This window comes from Leptodactylus fuscus, chromosome 3 (assembly GCF_031893055.1).
Source record: "Leptodactylus fuscus isolate aLepFus1 chromosome 3, aLepFus1.hap2, whole genome shotgun sequence".
NCBI classification, from domain to species: Eukaryota; Metazoa; Chordata; class Amphibia; order Anura; family Leptodactylidae; genus Leptodactylus; species Leptodactylus fuscus.
In genome coordinates this window covers 1,763,592-1,786,532 of record NC_134267.1, presented here as the reverse complement: position 1 = coordinate 1,786,532, position 22,941 = coordinate 1,763,592, and positions in this window count along the sequence as shown.

Sequence of the window (22,941 nt, the reverse complement as noted above, 5' to 3'; positions counted from 1 at the left end):
AAAAAAAGATGATTTATCCAGAGTAGAATATTTTAGGCAGTTTGGAAGTCGTCTGCATTGCAGTTTTTTTTTTTTAAATGTAGATTGTGAGCCCCACATAGAGCTCACAATGTACATTTTTCCCTATCAGTATGTCTTTTTTGGAATATGGGATGGAAATCCACGCAAACACGGGCAAAACATACAAACTCCTTGAAGATGGTTTTATGCCCTTGGCAGGATTTGAACACCAGGACTCCAGCGCTGCAAGGCTGCACTGCTAACCACTGAGCCACCGTGTGGCCCCCTTGCATTGCAGTTTTTGTGAAAAATTTATTGAAAATATGTCACTTCTATCTAGAGATGATTTTCTCCTTATTGTGACCCCCGGTCCTGGCACAGAGGCCTCGATACCTTCCACCATCAGGCTCAGTTACTCACCTCTCCTTATTTCTGTTGCTTGTGATCCGGGGCCACATATAGAACTCTAGAGATGAAATGTAATATAATGGGGCGATCTAACAATAGAGACTAAACCACGTAATCATCTGATAATTCAGCGAATATTTACTTGGTTCTTGATAGTTTAACAGGAGACACTTTACATATTCCATTGATATCCAAGAAAATTTACAATTTCTTTGATCCCTTTTTCTTCTTATAATATTTACATGACGTCACATCTCCCCGCCCTGTACCCGCCCACACTCTCCTAAGCCACAAGCCCCGCCTTCTTCCTAGGTCTTTAACACTAACCTGGGAGGCGGGGGCAGCGAGGCGAGAAGAGGAGCGAGAACAGAAGGGACTGGACCAGCGATCTGTGCAGGTAAGTGGACACCAGGGGGGACTGAGTAGCCAGAGGATTTTTTTTAAAATCACTACACAGCATGGAGTCTAACAATTAAATTGTTCAATTGTTAGATTCCATGCTGTATAGTGAATAGGATTGTTTTTAAAATCCGATCTTCGATTATTAAAAAAAATCCCATTGACTTGCATTGGGATCGGAATTGGGATCGGGTTCGAATGGAAAATGATCGGAAATCGGATTTTAAAAACAATCCTGAAATCTCAAGATCGGCTCAACCCTAATGAGGAGATATCCCGGCCACAATAAAGAAGTCATGGCGGATTTTATGACGTTATAAAGTTCCTGCATTGATGGTCATAGCCATTGGCAACCGATCAAGACAACAAGACTGTGACCACAAGATAGTTAGAGAAAATCTTTGCAACTCTGCAAAGTATTTAATTAATTATATTTGCAAAAAAGTTTAACTTTTAATTATCTATCATTTTACAATAGTCATGTACATGGGAATATCCCTTTAAGTCTAATTTTTATGGAATTCATTATTTTTGTACTTTTTATTCAATTGAATAAAAAATGTAATTATCTGTATAGTGGAGATCTCTATTACTTATTGTGTTTCCTTACTTACAACTTGCTACACTACGGCCAATTATAGAATATCTTCATAAAACTCTGTTCACATGGCTGGACGCTGAGAGAGTCTCTTCTTTGGTTTTTTAGGCCGGTACAATGTACATCAGTTACTTTTTGCTGTATGGAATAGTAACAAATAGCACAGACTATACTTCCATACAATATACACTTATACACTATATTTCCATACAAGGTGACACGAGCAAAGATTTGGAGACAGAAGTAATAGAGTTTTATATATAGAGATCACAGTTTAATTTTGCTGGTGAAACTCTGTAGAATAATCATTTTCGTTTGCTTTGATTTGCTTTGGTTCTGCTGCGGCGTTTCTGGTCTTGTTTCCACCAGTCTTGGTCCAGGGGATATTTACTTTCTACTCTTCTAAGAAGACAATTAGAAGTAATTAGGAGGAGGTTTCTCTGTTTCATGTGAGCGCTAATTACTAAGTGGATTACCAAACCGGGTATGTAAGCCTTGTGAGTCTTCTGCAGGTTAAAGTTCAGTTTTCAGGCTGTTGATTAAATAGAATAAATCAGCAAGGTCTGAATAGTCTTTTGGGTTTGAAGTAAACATGAAGGAAAAGCATTGGTGTGTTACATGGTCTAGTAATATGGCTGTCTGCTCGGATCGTTGTAACAATAATAAGACGCTTCTAGAGAATAACATACTGTAATATAACATACTGATGTGTTATAGTTAGATTCATACAGAATAGGACAGGAGGACTTGTCGGTCTCTTCATGAGATCTGAGGTCTATAGAGATACAGCAGAGCCACAAAGAAGTCTATGGGTGTCTTATTACACCTATGGACCACTGGAGACTGGACAGTGGGTGTTATGTCACCATGTGCATTGGGACCTAAAGTCTACGGTCATAAACAAAACCACATGTAACTTACAGAAATGCTCACACTTAGCTGATCTCTAGTATGGTTAAGGATTGTAATTTCTCAATTTCCCAATTCAACACAATATCAGAACCTGATAAGAAAAGCCATGAATATCCCGCCCCCACATAGGGTAAAGCAGGATAGTCATCATATCTGGTTCTTTTAACATCATGTTGTTTTTAGAAAAGCTGCTTAACTTATAATATATAACCAGTGAAGAGGAAGGATGAGGAAGGTCAGAGGTGTCATGTGTGGTCCATCCTTCTACTCCCAACAATCTGCTGTTGTCTCCATAGCTTTCTGCCTCAGTGACCTCAGTGACCATTAATACAAGTACAGATGTCTCCTTCCTTATAGTTTCTCTTGGCTTGAGATGACCAAAGATAAGTGGCCTAATGTAACCAAATTTCAAAACTTTTTTCCAGAATAACACAAACATTTTTTGTTATTTGTGGTCATCTCATGTCACTTACGTCCCAGTATCTCAACCCAGAGCAAAGATTAGATGAAGTATTCAAGCCTAGAGCAAAGATACCAATGGCACATGTATAACTATGGCAGGCACAGTATGGGAGGGAATAGAGAGGGGAAGTTCTACACAAGAATACAAATAAAAGACATATTCTAAGTGTTTTATCTCTGGCATAGCCATATTTATATATGAAGAAAATTAAAAGTTAAATGTTTCTGAAGATATAAATAATTAAAATATTCATAGAGATTTAAAGATTTTCTATAATTATATTTCCACAAAAAGGACATTTTGGCTGGTCTATGACAATAGTGACTATAGTGAGTTCCTGTATTTATGGCTGTATCCATTAGCTGCTGATCAGGACAACGGACTGTCACCAATAAGTTGGTTAAAAGCTTTAAGACACGGCAAAACTTAGAATGATAAAATAAATGAATAATAAATATTTTTAGAAATGTTTAATTTATAATTGTCTCCAATCTTAAATATAGTTATGTCTCTGGGAAACCTCCTCTAAACAAGCAGATAGAATGCAGGTAAGTAGGAACAGTGTCCATGTACATAGATCTAGGGGGATTATTTGGCTTAGTGTATAGTTATAGTGTTAGTATAGCTTAGTGTTAGTCTATAGGAGATGATTGTGGAGGAATTAATCATTAAAAGGAATGAATTGATACTAAAACCAGTCAGTGATCGGCCGCTATTTCTAATCTATTTTTATTTCCAGATTGTAATTGTTTTATTCTATTGTCAGTACCTGACTATGGGGCTTCCATCTTGTCTGAGCTTCTTCTCAGTTCCATTTAGTGATATATTCTACAGCGTAGTCATGGCCAGAAGCCATTTTTGGTGACACGTTCCCTTGATGTATTACATCTTTTCGCTTCTTGTAGACAAGTCGATGGAAACCCAACCCAGCTGGATGTCACATAGTTACATAATAGATACATAATTACATAGTTACATAGTTACATAGTAGATACATAGTCACAAAGCGAAAGAAGTAAAAAAATATTATGGATAAATGCTAGAACTTTCTGCTTGGAACATGCAATAGCCCAGTCCACCTCTAGCTGAGAAGAAGCCGATATTTGCAGTGTGATTTTCTGTGTGAAGACAAGTCCTATCATATTTCTGTTTGAAAATATTTAACTTGAGTGATGTAAGGATTTCAATAGATCTGTGACAAGATCAAAGGCTATAAATTATTTAGCAGTGGTCCTACTTTTGTGGAATTATTTAAAGTATCATAATTGCAGCTCAGCTTCTCAGCCCTCATTTTCAAGTCTGGAATTCTGTTGGGACCCATCATAATCATTGAGGAGTATAATGTTACAAGCCGGGTATAAAAATATCTTTTTAATGACTAGCAAATTAGTGGAATGTCTTGACCTGAATGAAGACCAAACAGAAGACAGTGTTTTTATGAGGGAGAGAAAGAACTTAATTGTCACCACATTGTTATTCTTGTTAAATTCCCAAGTACATAAAATGCTGCTTGATTAGATAAAATGTGCGATGGAGAAGGTTATTATATGTGATGAAGGCGGCGATACCACATTACGTCTTTGCACGCTGTAGCTTAAGTTTATTGGCAGTTTACTTCAAAGTTGTCCCTTTCTTCAACTGTAATAATCCAATTTAGTTTGGGATGCATAAAAGATGAGTCTTGGACAGTGATCGCCTTATTATTAGAAATGTTAAACTGAAATTGTAAGCCAAAATGTTACAGAGATTAAACTTCATGTTGTGTTGTGGGAGAAGACAGATGCTTACAGTTGTAACAATATCTATTCATTTAATCCGTATGTTTAGAATGGTGGGGTCCAATTGCTGATATTTATTTGAGGTCTTTTGGTGTTTTTAGATTTCTATGCCGAGTCAGCAAATGTTTAAGCTACTGTCTAGTGACTACATAGGGAGACATGTTATGTGTCTACAGTATACAGCCACAGAAACACTCACTCAGTCAGATTCGCTCTTCATTTTCTGTTCAGGCAGCAGAATAAGGTTCACACCTGTGTCCTCTCAACACTCGGGGATTCTGTTCACCATTCTACTATAAAAATGTGGAGACAATCAGGGCTTATCAGAAGAAACCGGGCAGACTCCATATATAGTCTATGGGGTCCACAAGTTTCTTTTTTAAGCAAATTAGATTTAGATTCATGGGGTCTCCAAGCAAACCCCACAAACAGAAACTCAAATCTAGCGTAAAAGAGATATCTGAGTTGCTTTAAAAAGTTTTTTCAACCGCTGTCAAAATTCAGCCACTATGATGATGATCGGCTGATTGTTGGGATCTGGCGCTTGGTCCTTCCAAAACCATCTGCTTTTGGCCATTGAATCCATTATCAGCCACATACAGTGTTATATGGTGGCCATGAAATACTAACGGAATAAAACCTGAGCTTCCATGGAGAAGTGGGATAAGATAAAAAATATTCTAACAAAAACCTATGTACATAGATATACCTAGTGCAATGACTGCAGGGCGGAAGAAATACAAATAAAATGATTCTTTAAGTCCTAATAATTTATCAGAGCAATAACAGTTTATCCACAACTGCTCAACCCATGGCCTTATGGTCTAGGAGAATTGTCTTTAGGTCAGAAGTCCCCCTAAAGACCTTATTCTGCTGAAGTCTTCTGTTTTAAAGCAACTTTAAGAGTTAATTTAGATTTTATTTTTTGTTTTTCTGTGTATCGTTTTTAAAAGTGGAATGCATAAAAAACTATTTACCATTTTGTTCTATATTATTATTATTACTATTATTATTTATTTATTATTATAATTATTATTATATTATTGTTATTATTATTATTATTATTATTATTATTATTAAGCATTAACTGTATTTCCTGCTAATTATTATTTTTTAATCATAAATTTATCTATTTTTTAATAGGAGAAAAGTTTATTATTGTTATATATGAAGTGGAGATGTAGGAGCGTATACAGAGCTTTGTCAGAAAATAAATGGTTTTTACAAGATTTAGAACAAGTAGTTTAGGAAAGTTTATTCAGCTAATTGGTTTGGTCATAGGCTTTAAGACTTAGCATGAAAGTTCCCTTCATATTTAGATATTTTACATAAAAATTCAAAAAATTAAGTGAAAATAGTGATTATGGCTTCATATGAATTTGATGGTGTAAGGACGTCTATTAGTTACCACTTACACTTCTATGTTGTATTAAAGCTTTATACTATTTAATGGTAGGAGCCCATAACATGTTACATGGACATAAGACTTTAGTGCAAAACCAAAAAGGCTTCTTATGTGTTCCCTGTATTCTACCTGTCAGGTCTACTCTCTTTATTCTCCCTGGTAAGTGGGAGCCCTATATGGTACTCATAACATTAATAGAGACAGGTGACCATGTTACATCTATACCTGGGTGTTGGGTGTAATGATGAAAAATAAGAAAGAAATGGAAACATTAAAATATAAAAAATTGAAATACAAAGAATTGTTATTATTTTACAACTTGCTATATAATATTGTTTAGGAAGTAAATTATTACAAGCCCGGCTATGCGACCTTCTGCTGCTGGAAGAACCTGATTTACTAGAATGAAATATTTTATACATAATGAGAACAATATTAGTAGTATAATGTATATAATGTAATGTATAATGTGTATAATGTGTAATGTGTAATGTGTATAATGTGTAATGTGTAATGTATATAATATGATGTATAATGTGTAATGTATATAATGTAATGCATAATGCGTAATGTGTATAATGTAATGTATAATATGTATAATGTGTAATGTATATAATATAATGTATAATATGTAATGTATATAATATAATGTATAATGTGTATAATGTGTAATGTATATAATATAATGTATAATATGTAATGTATATAATATAATGTATAATGTGTATAATGTGTAATGTATATAATATAATGTATAATGTGTAATGTATATAATATAATGTATAATATGTAATGTATATAATATAATGTATAATGTGTATAATGTGTAATGTATATAATATGATGTAATGATGATAGACTTAGAAACCCAATTTTTCCTCAACATTTTAAAATTTGCAACATTTAAATCATTTTTTTTCTAACACAATTATTTTATTTGCTTAATTGGCAGGTTAAATGGGTTGTACCAATCTATACCAATGGGTTGTGCTATCTATAGGATATGGGATAAGTTCCTGATTGGTGGGGTCTGATCAATCCCACAGAGGGGGGTCCAGTTCTTCTGTCCGGATGGAAGGCGAGCTGAGTATACGCTTTGCTGTTCCATTAATTTCTATGAGAGGGCCGACTATTTAATACTGAGAAACAATAAAGCAAACTATATACATTTGGTATCGCTGTAATCTTACTGACCTGCAGAATAAACTTAACATGTCATAGTTTATGATGCAATAAAATTATTTCTTAACCAATTATGGGGTACAATTAAGGGGGTTATTAAACAATAGAACTCATCCTACAAAAAGCAAGACCTCATGTGACTATGTAGGTGGAAAACTAAAAAAAAGTTATGGAGGGTGTAAAAAACAAAACCAATAAGATGGAAGCCGACTGCAACAGGAAGGGGTTAAGGCTCAACATATATGTATAGTGTGAACGATAGTATTAAATAATTGCCTATTTATTTGTCATTGTCTGTGATAGTGGATGAAGGTGTTGAATCAAATACACAATAACATGGAGGGATTTGGGCCTTAATACTACAAATATCTTATAGAGGGTGTGAATGATACAATCGGAGTGTTGTCAGGGTCCTTTCTACCTTCTAGGACACACCACAATGGCTGCAGGTCTGACACCACTTTTGTAAGATTCGTCATATAAACCTATCTATGACGTAGAATTATTATCTGCTAATAGCGATATCTACTTAATATTGCAGATATTATATTTTATATTGAAAAAGTAAATTCAATTATAAAATGTATCAACAGCAGGAAAAAAATCTCGGAAAGTAAATCAGCCAAGATCTTAATGTGTCATCTCCATGCTAAATATTCCCTGACTGTTAATTTCATTATTGATCATGAAGACATATGCATAAGATGATATTTAATCAGTTCCCATCCAAACACATTTGTCTTATAATTTAATTAAAATTAATTATGTCTTGTCATTAGATGAATATAGATAGCTCCATTTAGATGTGAACACTTCCAGGAATCATTTACCGTGCAGAGTGTTATAGGGGTTGTCTGGGATTATCAAAAATCTGGTTAAGAGTAAGGAAGGTTTTATAAAAATCTAGTACCTGTGTAATCCCACATTGTACGAGCACCAGCACATTCCACCATCTCTGCAGTGATGACATCATATAATATACACTAGCACTAGTCCGAGATTTGCAGATATTTCACCGATACGCTGCAGGATAAACTAAACTTGGCTTCATTTTTAGGGTTAGCATTTTTTTTCTCCCAACATGCTATTGGTTTGGTGATTTGTATGATATGTTTGCTATAGAATCCCCTATAGAATAATCAGGAAAAAAAAAACATAAAGACAAAATGCTACAAAGTAAAAAAAAACCTAAATGCTACCACTAAAAAGGTAGAAGTTGAGTGTCAAGGAGCGAATGCATTCAATACCCAATGATCAGACAGAATCGAAATGACTGCAGCTCACGGAGGATTGTTGGGGCATTTTTAAAGCCAAGTTACAAAGTGAATAATAATAATAATAATAATAATAATAATAATAATAATAATAATAATAATAATTAATATGCTTAAACCTGGGTACCCTGTAAGTCACCCCCACAATACAAGTCAGGCAGGAACTGGAATCTTAAGAAATGGTAATTATATTTTAGATTTTATCGATGATTTACAATTATATTAGTTTATTTCTCAATTTCTGAACAATGAGTGACAAATTTTATCTCAATAAATAATAATAGCAATAGTTCTATAGCAATAGCATATGTCGATACAAGTAAACCTTAAACTTTTTTTTTTTTTTCAATTTAGGACCCTTTAAGTTGTTGAGTTTCATTGGCAAGTTGTTTTGGCTTAGCCTGTATATAGGTCAGGCCAGCAGTTTGCTCCGAGACTAAACTACTCATTGCTATCTCTGGTTTTACATCCAAAAATAACAGAGGCACCGATCAGAAACGGGTCTCACTTTGCAGAGCCAACAGAAGACTCCACTCACCATCAATGTGCAGAGAAGGAGAATAGATGTGGCTAGGAATAAGGACTGACCTCACCAGCCTGGCCACTGCCGATAAATAGCAGAAGTGGTCGGAAACTTAGAGTGGCAGGAGATTTAACAAGTAAATGTGGTCAGTTTTTTTTGTTTTTTTTTTCAATTTTAAACATATCCCACTCTTAGGTTACATTTGTCTCACCTCCAAAACATTACCCTTAAAGAGGTTGTGTGGTTAAGGTCACTTATCCTCTGTCCACAGCAGTCAGGAGAATGAAAGCCGCCCAAAGCCTCCCTGTAAATGGAACGCCGGTGCGTTGTGTGATGGTCGCTCCATTCTCTGTATTTCAAGTCTCTTTAATGAGTCCGCTATTGACTTTTACAGTGACCTCAACCTAAAACTTTCCTTCTATTACTTTGAATATAAAATGTTTCTGCTTTTAACATGACAATTTGTAAGGAATGAATCCATTTTAGCTCTGCGCTGATTTTTTTTTTTGGCTGAGTGATTTACATGTATCAAGTGAAAACCGTAATGATTTATTATAGAAATGACGTATATAGAGGAGACGAGAGAAGCAAAAACATCGCACATTAGGAATAGCGTTTGCAAATTCTAAGACACGTTCAGCTTCAGTTCTGCTTCAATAAAAGCTCTTTCTAGCAAACAAAACTTTATTACATCTCGACTTTTGTTTGCAATAAACTTCAAGTATGAATGGACCTCTTATTGGACATCTTTAGTCTTTTGAAGCCATTCCTGACACCTGGAGACAATTGGCAAAATTAAAATGTATTTTTACAGGCAAGATTCCATTTCTCTCAATTATCTGTTATTTCTTTGATGCTCAAAGTCAACATGAAGAAAAACATTTCAATGTAGCGTGTGTATGAGATGGGATGGTAATAGATTCATTAACACAAAAGGGAAAACATCACCATCTGCTGCCTAACACACCCCTGGAAAAGCTGAATTCCACATAAGGACAGGAAATAATTGGACGAGAAGAAAGAAACCACCTTGTTCAAGAACATATCCCATTTGTTTCCATGAATAGATTGTATTACATTCACAAAATATACAATAAAGGGGAATGATTTCTGGGGTCAGGTAAGGAATTGTTGAGTGAGATTTGAGTTGAGCTCCAGATAGCTCCTCCCCTTTGTCCTATTCGGTAAGGTTTTTTTTCAGTGCGCAAAAGTTTCAAAATTCTGGTAAGGAAGTTTTCTTTTACATTTGTTATTATGTATTATACAATACAGAACCTTGAGGGATATCTCATTAATGTTTTACATCAATTACAGTCGGATCCATTTTGAGCCTTTGTGTACATGACCCTGGGGTCCAGATGGGTCTTTGAAAATGGAACGGATGGCACACACATGGCATTCATGTACCATATGTGTTTTTTAAAGATCTATACACATGAATGAATGAGCCTGGACCACGAAGACAGGAATAGACTCGGCCCCATATAGACTCATACATATTAACAAATAGGTTTATATAATATCAGTAATTATGGATCAGTAATTACAAATAGTACACAGAATATTAATTTAATAGTGTACAAGGAACCTAATACTAGTTGCACTAACTCGAGACATACACCACTATTAGGGTTGAGCGATCGGGATCGGAAAAGATCAGATTCCGATCGGCGATCAAGTAAATTTCACGATCGCGATTGGAATTCTGACCCGATCTTTTCCAGCGGGATCGAGATCAGAGGTTATCTCAAGATCGGCTCAACCCCAAAAGTGACTTTTCCCATAGAGAAGCATTGACTAGGGTTGAGGATTGGGATCGGAAAAAGGTCGGATTCCGATCGTCGATCGAGCAAATTTCATGATCGAGATCGGGATCAAGATTGGCTGGAAAATGATCGGAAATCGGATTTTAAAATCGATCTTGAAATCTCAAGATCGGCTCAACCCTAACCACCTACAACGGCCAATATTTTCTGACCAAACCATAATTAGTGATGGAACCTTGTGAGCTTCGTTTCATGACTGTTTGCAAAGTTTGCATGTAAGTTGTTAAAAAACACCACTATTCGGTCGGGGCAACATGGTGGCTCAGTGGTTAGCACTGCTTATTATATTATATATTTTTGCATTAATGACTAAGACCGTCCCATTTTCCCCAAGGTTGTATCTCTCTCCCAGACTACATTCACTGTGTAATGTAACACGGCCATCTTTAATATTTCCCTGACACCACATATATGATCGCGCCTTGTCCTCACACATATGCTGGAGCGTCAGACACAGCAGATAACTTTTTTATCGTCTTTTGTCTCAGACTGTTTCATCTAATGGCTGGAGAGAGGGAACATTACAGCATTTTACGTGTGTGGGTCACATTAATCACACCATATTCTTTTAATGTCTCAGAAGTGACTGTCAGACTGGACATAGTGAATCTATTTAAGCCGGAGCACGCCATTTTTTATCTTCAGTGATCTTTAATTCACATAAAAGGGTCAAGAAAATGTGATTAAGTGACAGGTTTAAAATGTACTATAATATTAAATAGCTTGATTAAGTGACAACTATAAAATGTAATACAATATTAACTAGCTGGCCACATCCCAAAAGAACTTTAAAGAATTTTCAAGAGTTCGGTATTTCTGTAACCCAATTAAAAGTTGCTTCGCAAAACATTGAAAAGTCTATTAGAACCAAAATGGATTTTATGTAACGGTGATGTCATGGAATGGGAAATACTAATAATAGCCATTTATTTGCATTTGTGTTAAAATTTCCAATTTATTGCAAAAAATAATTTGAAAGGAAAAGTCAAGTTCAGAATTTTTTCTTTTAGTATTTGAAATTAACATATTAAATGTAGGATTTATAATATCTTAAACCAGAGATGACTGATCTGATCTGATCTGATCTGATGTTGTCGTGTTTATGGACAGCTCTCGTGTAAAGACTGAAGCCATAGTGAGGAGTTTTTCAATCTCTTATTATGGTTTGATTATTATATATATTATTATATGGTTATTATGGGTGTTTATGGTTATTGATGCTACTAGGTTGGTGCTGCTCAGGGCCATATAGGCTTAGTCTGACGTCTTGGGTGCCCTTTAACTGATGGATTGTCTTATACATTTTCCTCATCAAATCTATAACAAATTCTACATGGAAATTCAAAAACATTTGGGCCAAGTTTTGCAATTTTATGCTGCAGAATTTCCTCCAGATTAAAAAAAAAAAAAAATCTATATCTGTTGTTGATTTGATGGTGGATCCACTGGTAATCTGCCATAAAATCTACAGCCATATAGTTGTTGTCTTTATTTTGGATTTTACCTTGTCCATTGAAGTCAAAGCGACCAAAAGCAGACACAAATCCACAAATCTGTGACATAAATTTACCTGCCGCACTTATAGGAGCAGGAAATTTCCGTAACATATGAATGAGATCTGTTAAAAATCCATTGCAGACTTTATCTGCCCAATTCTTCATGAAAAATTACTGGTTTGTGTCAATTTACCCTTAAACTGATAAAAAAATAAATGCGTACTAAGAACCTTATATTCATTTCTTGAAAATTTATCTGAATAGTAAATAGTTTTAAAATACAAAATTTAAAAAAAGTTTTTCGTTTGTTCTCGTGATAGAGCCCATTCCATCAGGTTTCTGTAGGTCTCTGAAAGCCAGAATACAGTGGTTTGGTCTGCTTGAAACTGCAGGGACTCTGCCACGTTTTTTTTCCACCACGTAGCCACCACTATGGGTTCTGCACAACCTTTTGCCTCGGCCTAAAAATTGTTTTTCCCATCAGTTGTCTGAATGTAGGCATACACAGAACAGAAATGATAGGGAGGCCATGGCTGTATCTGACCTAGGTATCTGAGAGGTTAATGATCCGTGGTTAGAACTGTCTCTGATCGTGGACTCTGTTGTCCGGTTCCTGCTGCAGAGATTTGGTAGATTTGGGCACCGTCTGCTCAGCTCCTAAGTGGGTGCAAATATCTCCACGAGACCCAGGACATGCACATGGTGCGCGTAGGGGTTAAAAACCTAATTGTCTAATTACACTTTGGTAATTTTACAGAAACGACGATCTCTCATCTCTACAAACTTCAGTAGTTTTCATTACTGGGAAACTGAAAATTTTTTCTGAAGGTTAATTTAGGGCAGGATTTCTCAAGCATGTCCTCAGCTTCCCCTTAGAAGTCATGTTTTGTGAATTTTTCCTCTGGAAACAGATGGGATCATTTCTGACCAAATCAAATAGATGTGTTCATTGGTTCACTATTCAGAAATTCTGGAAGCGTTATCTAATGGGGCCGGTCACTGAAGAACCAGAAGCAAAATCCTCCATGTCGGCGTGTGTAACCCATTTGGTATGTTTTGACACCTGTTTTATGATTGATCTCAGGAAGAAAATATAAAATACTGTAGAGAAATTTTTAGGTTGAATTGTAAACAATCTAAGAATGACACCAGCGAGTGTAGAGACAGTAGGCCGAATACTGCAGACTCCGAGCAGATGATCGCCGACTTCTACAAATAAATATCAATCTAACATGATTAATGTCATATAGGAAAAGCTCAGAATGTTTTATTCAAGAACAAAGCATATGGCGTTCAGTATAAGGATGCCTGAGAAACTCCAGACGACACGGGGAAACTTACCGAGTGTTAGGGGTCAATAACGGGACCTTAAAGGGATTTTCCTGGCTCTTTGTTGTTATGGACTATTCTTAGGATTGGCCATAACTATCTAGCTGTCCGCAGATCAGCTGTCTGGAGCTTTGCCTGATGCTTATACTATACAGTGCATGGAGCTGTATGCAGATTACTCTGTACACTGTATAGTGGGCGGACACTATAACTGCAGATCATTGATATCAAAGAGAACGGAGCTGCATTAATGATACAGTATGGTCATAATACACAGCAATGAGCAGCTGATCAGTGCAGGGGCCACCTGTTGGATCGAGGATAAATTCATAGTGGTGGGTGTCTGACCACTGAGACTAGGGTTGAGCCGATCTTGAGATTTCAGGATCATTTTTGAAATCCGAATTTCAATCATTTTCCAGCCGATCCCGATCGTGAAATTTACTCAATCGCCGATCAGAATCCGATCTTTCCCGATTGCCCAGTTCCATTCCCTTTAATGGGAGCATTGGAGATAACGGAGTTCTGTACTTCAACTGCTACAAGCTCTCGATTGGAAGGAAATAGGAAAGGGGGCCTTGTCTGCGTCCACCAGGGGGCATCTGCCTTCACCATGGCTGCATTCACAACATGGGCAACGCACCCTACATTATCTGGATTACTGGGGGACTTGGCCACGTGACCCCACCGATCTGCAATTTATCCATTATCCAATGACCAGACGATAGATATTTTCCATAGCATAACCCTATTAACTATTAAAACCCTGCATTGGAAGACCAGATCTGTGACCCTATAAAGGTCTAATAAGGGAGGACGTTCCATTTCGTGTTTCCTACATTACACAGAATATTATCTTAGATGTGAACTGATCGTCTCTTATTAGTTTAACAGGAAGATAGAAAAACATTAAAAACCTTCTGTCTAATCCCTTATAACGCAATAACTTTTTCGCTTTCCTGCGATGTTCCATGCAATGAATTGCTTTAAAGATAAAATCTCTAACACCAACAAACGTGTAATACTAATATTAACACAATATTAACAAAACCGAGTACAGAATGTTCTGTCGGCAGCGACTCACTCAGCTAGAAACCTTTTTAGACTCGCAGATGTGAATCCGTCTGTTGTTTCTTTCCCAGTCTGTAGATCCATTTCTTTTCCACAAATTTGCATGTACAAACATCTTTAAAGCACCAGTAAGATCCGGCCATCTCTAAGGTGATCGGAATTTACAACAAGTCAAATCTGTTCTAGTGAAAACATTCACCGAGTCGGACGTAATTAATCGGGGGCCGTTAATATGGCGGTGTTTTTTTTTTCATTTTGTTTTTACCTGGAAACATTAGATGTCGTTTTAAATGACTTTGCAGATTCATTTCTATACGAGGCTGTAATTGATGTCTTCTGGGATAGTCTCACTCATCTCTTCAACGTAAATCTGAGCGGCCGGTGGAGAGTGGACAGAATCCAGGCCCATCGCTCACCCGCTCACTTCTGGCCTTGAAGTCTTGGGAGATAATTTGCGCAGCTCATTTCTTATTTCCAGGTGACTTTATATCTGTTCTCACTTTTTCCATGTATGATTGTGGATATGGTAGTAGCATGTGGACTAGTAACTCTGGAAAAATGGCAACTTAAAGTATCAACCTAGAAAAGAACAGAAAATATCAACCTAGAAAAGAAGAGCTTTCAGTGAGATCTGAATGTTCCTGGAGCTAAACTTACTGGTTTACCATCTGTGATTGGGATGTGATGCTTAGTAAGAACTTGTTCATCTCTAGCAGTTGATAGTTAAATTCTGAACAGTTTTGGCTTTTATTATTAACTTATTTTTTAGGATTTTATTGTGTCATATTATATAGATTTTAGAGATGTGAAGTGTTTGTAGGTTGGGATATGTGAAATTCAGAAGTTTTGAGATAAAGTTATTTGGTTCAAAGGAAGGAGATTTAATCCGCTTTGGTGTTTAAAGGGTTAGGACTTATTGAAACAGCAGTGAGATTGGGCGAAGGATTTCCCTTCTTGTAATGGTCATCACGCTGGGCTTTTTAGGGCCCCTTCATATGGCGTAAGTGCTTGGCTCATTCCGAGCCGTACAAGCGAGCGCTTCTGAACACTTCCCATTCACTTCAATGGGAGTGCTCTTACAACCGGCTTTACGCGCGCTCCCATTGAAGTGAATGGGAAGTGTTTAGAAGCGCTCGCGTGTACGGCTCGGAATGAGCCAAGCGCTTACGCCATATGAAGGGGCCCTTACAGGGTTTGTCCCTCCAAGTAAAGTCTGCAGGATCTTTCTCCAGCTCCACCTGTAAGCCGAGCAGTAGCCAGACTGAATGTGACTGACCTGGTGGCGGTCGGCCTTCCCATTCACGTCATTGGGGGTCCTGGAGATTGTGAAGTTCTGTATGTCGTATAGATGCCGTATAGTCATGTGAATAAGTCCCTTCTGGGGCCTAAATGGACCGATATAATTGTTTTCACAGACTTTAGAAATGTGAATAAATGGCGCTGTGTGAATATAGCCTTATTCCTAACTTGGATAGTTATGACGTAACCATAGGATATGCCATGAATACCAGAGAGATGCGCATACAACTTCTGGGACCCATGCTCAGGACTGACTCTGGGTTTGTGTGGACCCTTGGGTGACAGACCCTGAATGGGCCCCTTTTGGATCAACAATACACACCACAGCAAAAAACACCCAAAATTGGGTTTTATGCTGATTTAGACCGACAATGCATAGAAGTAGATAAAACCTGTTCAGATGTTGGAAAGTAAAGAGGGATTTGAGGCGGACATCTTCCTTGGATTCCTCTTTCTATTCTGCCCCGGTTCCCGGTGGTGGATGCAGAGCATCAGTATTCCTTTGTATGTTTCCACCACTGACTAGGCCCAAATGAATGAGTCTACTCAGTGGGGGTCTCACTACGGCCTACGGGACTTTATGCATCCTGCTCCAATCTCTGCCTCCGAATGAAAGCAATGGAAGGAAGAATTAGGGCAGAATCTGCTGCTGCTTTTCACTGCAAAATCTGCTGCAAAATGTCAGATTCTGCTGTGTGAACAGGGCCCGATATTGTTAACTACAACTGTGCTAATGGAAGTGGTGAATGCAGAACATATACACAGATACACACATACACATACACTATGTGATCAAAAGTATCCGGACACCGGCTGAAAATGACTTACAAGTTGGTGGCACCCTCTATGGGTAATGCTGGATACAATATGGTGTTGGGCCCCCCTTAGCCTTGATGACGGCTTCCACTCTTGCAAGCAGACGTTCAATCAGGTGCTGGAAGGTTTCTTGGGGAATGGCGGCCCATTCTTCACGGAGCGCTGCACTGAGGAGAGGTATTGATGTAGGTCGGTGAGGCCTGGCACCAAGTCGGCGTTCCAAAACATCCCAAAGGTGTTCTATAGGATTCCAGTCAGGACTGTGTGCAGGTACGTCCATTACAGAGATGTTATTGTGGTGTAACCACTCCGCCACAGGCCGTGCAGTATGAACAGGCGCTCCATCGTGTTGTAAGATGCAATCGCCATCCCCGAATTGCTCTTCAACAGTGGGAAGCAAGAAGGTGTTTAATACATCAATGTCGGCCTGTGCTGTGATAGTGCCACGCAGAACAACAAGGGGTGCAAGCCCCCTCCATGAAAAACACCACCACACCATAACACCACCGCCTCCAAATTTTACTGTCAGCACTACACACGCTGGCAGATGATGCTCACCGAGCATCCGCCATACCCACACCCTGCCATCGGATCCCCACATTGTGTACCGTGATTCGTCACTGCACACAACGTCTTTCCACTGCTCAGTCGTCCAATGTTTACGCTCCTTACACCAAGTGAGGCGTCGTTTGGCATTGACCTGTGTGATGTGTGGGACCCAATCACCTGACCACGTTCCAAGTCTGTGAGTTCGGCGGAGCGCCCCATTCTGCTCTCTCACCATGTCTAATGTCTACTGAGGTCGCTGATATGGAGGACCTGGCAGTAGGGGGCAGCACAGTGCACCGAATATGAAAAACGGATGTTTCTGGGGTGTCTGGATACTTTTGATCACATACTGTACATACACACACATATACACACACATACATGCATATACATAAGATAATCCTTTAATAGTCCCACATTGGGGAAATTACATACACATACATATACGCACATACATACACACTCATACATACATATACTAACACATACATATACGCACATACACACACACACACACTTACCAATTTGTGGCCCATTTACTGCCATGGACAGTTTTTTTGTTTGTTTTTTTGCTTTTTTGTTTTTCATTGTCAAATCTTACAAGCTATAACTTTTTATCTCTCATTTGTAGCTTTTGAGGGCTAGGGACTGTATTTTCAGGACAATTACAGCAATACCTAAATTAAGTTTTATTTTATGTTTTGTAATTTTATGCCATAAAACACTTTTCTTGAAAAGTAATTTTTTTTTTGCATTTTTTTGCATTGTCATCTACTCAGAGCAATAAAGTTTTTATTTTTCCATTATTGAAGCTAGTCGAGGGCTTACTTTCTGCACCACAAGCTAGAATTTTTATTTGTACCATTCTGCAATAAATTCAACTTTTGGAATTTTTTTTAGCTTTCCTTTTTTACAGTGTTCACCGCACTTTTTGTGCTGCTTGATTTTTTTTTTTCTAATTGGGACAAAAGAGATTTTTGCTTTTATTTTTTATTTATTTATTTTGTTTAAGTCCCAGTTGGGGGTTGGGTTATGCAAAATTAATGGGGTTGTCCAGGATAATCTTTCATTTTCATACGAGGCCAAGGGAGTTGAAAAAAACAAAACAAAAACATATTCACTTGTCCTGGTGCTCCGGTGTCTCCCAGCACGGTGCGGTACTGCTGTTCTGGTGCAGATAATCGCGGCCAGGACAGAGCCAGTTGGTAATGGATAGGTACATTATGTGCAGGGAAGTTTACACTTTGGTGGATGCACGATGGCATCAGAGCTACTTGTAGGTGGTCCAAGGTCTCACCAAAGACAATAGATTGGTTCTGTTTGAAAGTCTTAGATGCAGGGTGATCTGATAAGGGTCTACATGAATCACACACCTCTAGTTTAGCCTCTTTGTATTGGCTTCAACATGAAAAATTTTACTTTTTGCAAACATTGGGAAAGCTGAGAACAGGTTGTGCTACCTTTATTGGTGCTGACCATTTAATACGTGACCACACTACAAGCCTATCATCCTTCTTCTGGGGGAGCCAAATCTTTGACTAGTGGCTCCTTGTGGATGTTGGGATGGCAGACCATGGGAAGCCAGTTGGCGTTGCTTCACAAACCAGACAATGCCCATATAGAACTAGGAAGTTGTATAGGAAGGAATTGTCCCATCAAAGCTGAGGCCAAAGTGGCAAAAGGAAGAAGTGAGAGATTGACCTATGTACATTACCCACATTATAGACATGACCAAGCGTCACAGCCAAGATGATCTAATCAGTAGTGAGTGTAGAGCAATGGAATCGAAGGCAAGATCAAGCAGGGCGCTGATTTATTTTACGTCTTGCTGCGATCTCTGCCTTCCATTTGGGACCAAATTCCTAAGTGTGAACCTACCCTTAGGATCTGCCTCTCATTTGGAGGAAAATTCCAATGTGTGAACCTACCCATAGAGGTGGATTTACCAAACTACGCCATCAATACTCGTCAGTGCACACGATAAAGGCTTCCAAACAACTCCATTGCCGGATAATGTGACCTCCATGTAATGGTTATACAATCAATAGTTTATGGTGCATTTACATACCTGGCAAGGACAGTATCTCAGTATTCATGGATTAAGGTATATTACCATGACAAAGTCTCGTCTTATGTCTCCATAGTATTTGGCTCGTCTGTCAAGGCTTCTCTTATTGAAAGGCGGAGATACTTTTATACAAGAGAATATTGTCAGGAATGTCCAAGAAGACCTGATGTTCTTGATCACTTTTCAGGTCACATAGTCCAATTTGCATGGTCTAACCCGGCAACCTCATTTATTCCTTCTGAGCTGTTTGAAGAACATTAAACTTGCAGATGCAATTATTGTATAATAAAGTATTGATTTCTCTAGAAACGCTCCAACATTATCCGCCTTAAAATTAGCATTTACAAGAAATAAATCCAAATTTTTCATTAAAATTAACCTGGTGGACATTGGCGAGTAAATTACAATAAAAAGATTTTTCGTTCTCCCAGGGATAAGTGTTTTAGATATCCATGGATAAATTGAAATTTTATAGTTGTGGATCGTGCCCAGCTCGGGGAGTCGGCTCTTCATGTATGTTACATTACTATATAGAAGGATAAAATGGTGCAGAATAAGAAAGATGGGAATTGTTTTTTTTTTTTTTTTTTTTCTTCAAATAACAAAATGAAGTGAATTAATAAAAGAGAAATATAAATATTTGGTGTGACCTTTGCCCTTTGTATCATTGCATCGACATTATCAGTGACACTATGTTCACACAAGCACCTAATCCTAATGGGCTCCACCAGGTCTACACCCGGTTTCTGGCTGAAAAGTGTTGACAAATGTTTGCTGGACTGTATCTCTACATTTTTGGAGCAGATTCAGCGACAGAAACCCCAAATGTAAGGGGCCACACGGTGGCTCAGTGGTTAGCACTGCAGCCTTGCAGTGCTGGAGTCCTGGTGTTCAAATCCCGCCAAGGGCATAAAACCATCTGCAAGGAGTTTCTATGTTCTCCCCGTGTTTGCATGGATTTCCATCCCATATTCCAAAAAAGACATAATGATAGGGAAAAATGTACATTGTGAGCTCTATGTGGGGCTACCAATCTACATTTAATAATAAAAAAAAAAAAAAAGAAATCCCAAATGTAGAACAGGTGCAGGTGTGAGCCTAGCCGTACTTATAGGGAAACAATCCCAACTGGTTCTAGAGAGAAGATCCAAATGTGATGGGGCTGTCCTAAGATGACTCTGCTCTGGATAGATTTGTCCTGTTCTCTCTATATATAAATGTAATGGCTGCCTTCTCCTGGGAGGTAACATTGACTGGCACAGACCAGAGGCCTCGCTGTAGTGACCGGCACAGACCGGAGGCCTCGCTGTAGTGACCGGCACAGACCGGAGGCCTCGCTGTAGTGACCGGCACAGACCGGAGGCCTCGCTGTAGTGACCGGCACAGGCCGGAGGCCTCGCTGTAGTGACCGGCACAGACCCGAGGCCTCGCTGTAGTGACCGGCACAGACCGGAGGCCTCGCTGTAGTGACCGGCACAGACCGGAGGCCTCGCTGTAGTGACCGGCACAGGCCGGAGGCCTCGCTATAGTGACCGGCACAGACCGGAGGCCTCACTATAATGACTGGCACAGACCGGAGGCCTCGCTGTAGTGACCGGCACAGACCGGAGGCCTCGCTGTAGTGACCGGCACAGACCGGAGGCATCGCTGTAGTGACCGGCACAGACCGGAGGCCTCGCTGTAGTGACCGGCACAGACTGGAGGCCTCGCTGTAGTGACCGGCACAGACCAGAGGCCTCGCTGTAGTGACCGGCACAGACTGGAGGCCTCGCTGTAGTGACCGGCACAGACCAGAGGCCTCACTGTAGTGACCGGCACAGACCGGAGGCCTCGCTGTAGTGACCGGCACAGACCGGAGGCCTCGCTATAGTGACCGGCACAGACCCGAGGCCTCGCTGTAGTGACCGGCACAGACCGGAGGCCTCACTATAATGACTGGCACAGACCGGAGGCCTCGCTGTAGTGACCGGCACAGACCGGAGGCCTCGCTGTAGTGACCGGCACAGACCGGAGGCCTCGCTGTAGTGATCGGCACAGACCGGAGGCCTCGCTGTAGTGACCGGCACAGACCGGAGGCCTCGCTGTAGTGACCGGCACAGACCGGAGGCCTCGCTGTAGTGACCGGCACAGACCGGAGGCCTCGCTGTAGTGACCGGCACAGGCCGGAGGCCTCGCTATAGTGACCGGCACAGACCCGAGGCCTCGCTGTAGTGACCGGCACAGACCGGAGGCCTCGCTGTAGTGACCGGCACAGACCGGAGGCCTCATTATAATGACTGGCACAGACCGGAGGCCTCGCTGTAGTGAACGGCACAGACAGGAGGCCTCGCTGTAATGACCGGCACAGACCGGAGGCCTCGCTGTAGTGACCGGCACAGACCAGAGGCCTCGCTGTAGTGAACGGCACAGACCGGAGGCCTCGCTGTAGTGACCGGCACAGACCGGAGGCCTCGCTGTAGTGACCGGCACAGACCGGAGGCCTCGCTGTAGTGACCGGCACAGAACGGAGGCCTCGCTGTAGTGACCGGCACAGACCCGAGGCCTCGCTGTAGTGACCGGCACAGGCCGGAGGCCTCGCTGTAGTGACCGGCACAGACTGGAGGCCTCGCTGTAGTGACCGGCACAGGCCGGAGGCCTCGCTATAGTGACCGGCACAGACCCGAGGCCTCGCTGTAGTGACCGGCACAGACCGGAGGCCTCGCTGTAGTGACCGGCACAGACCGGAGGCCTCGCTGTAGTGACCGGCACAGACCGGAGGCCTCACTATAATGACTGGCACAGACCGGAGGCCTCGCTGTAGTGAACGGCACAGACAGGAGGCCTCGCTGTAATGACCGGCACAGACCGGAGGCCTCGCTGTAGTGACCGGCACAGACCAGAGGCCTCGCTGTAGTGAACGGCACAGACCGGAGGCCTCGCTGTAGTGACCGGCACAGACCGGAGGCCTCGCTGTAATGACCGGCACAGACCGGAGGCCTCGCTGTAGTGACCGGCACAGACCGGAGGCCTCGCTGTAGTGACCGGCACAGACCGGAGTCCTCGCTGTAGTGAGCGGCACAGACCGGAGGCCTCGCTGTAGTGACCGGCACAGACCGGAGACCTCGCTGTAATGACCGGCACAGACCGGAGGCCTCGCTGTAGTGACCGGCACAGACCGGAGGCCTCGCTGTAGTGACCGGCACAGACCGGAGGCCTCACTATAATGACTGGCACAGACCGGAGGCCTCGCTGTAGTGAACGGCACAGACAGGAGGCCTCGCTGTAATGACCGGCACAGACCGGAGGCCTCGCTGTAGTGACCGGCACAGACCAGAGGCCTCGCTGTAGTGAACGGCACAGACCGGAGGCCTCGCTGTAGTGACCGGCACAGACCGGAGGCCTCGCTGTAATGACCGGCACAGACCGGAGGCCTCGCTGTAGTGACCGGCACAGACCAGAGTCCTCGCTGTAGTGACCGGCACAGACCGGAGGCCTCGCTGTAGTGAGCGGCACAGACCGGAGGCCTCGCTGTAGTGAGCGGCACAGACCGGAGGCCTCGCTGTAGT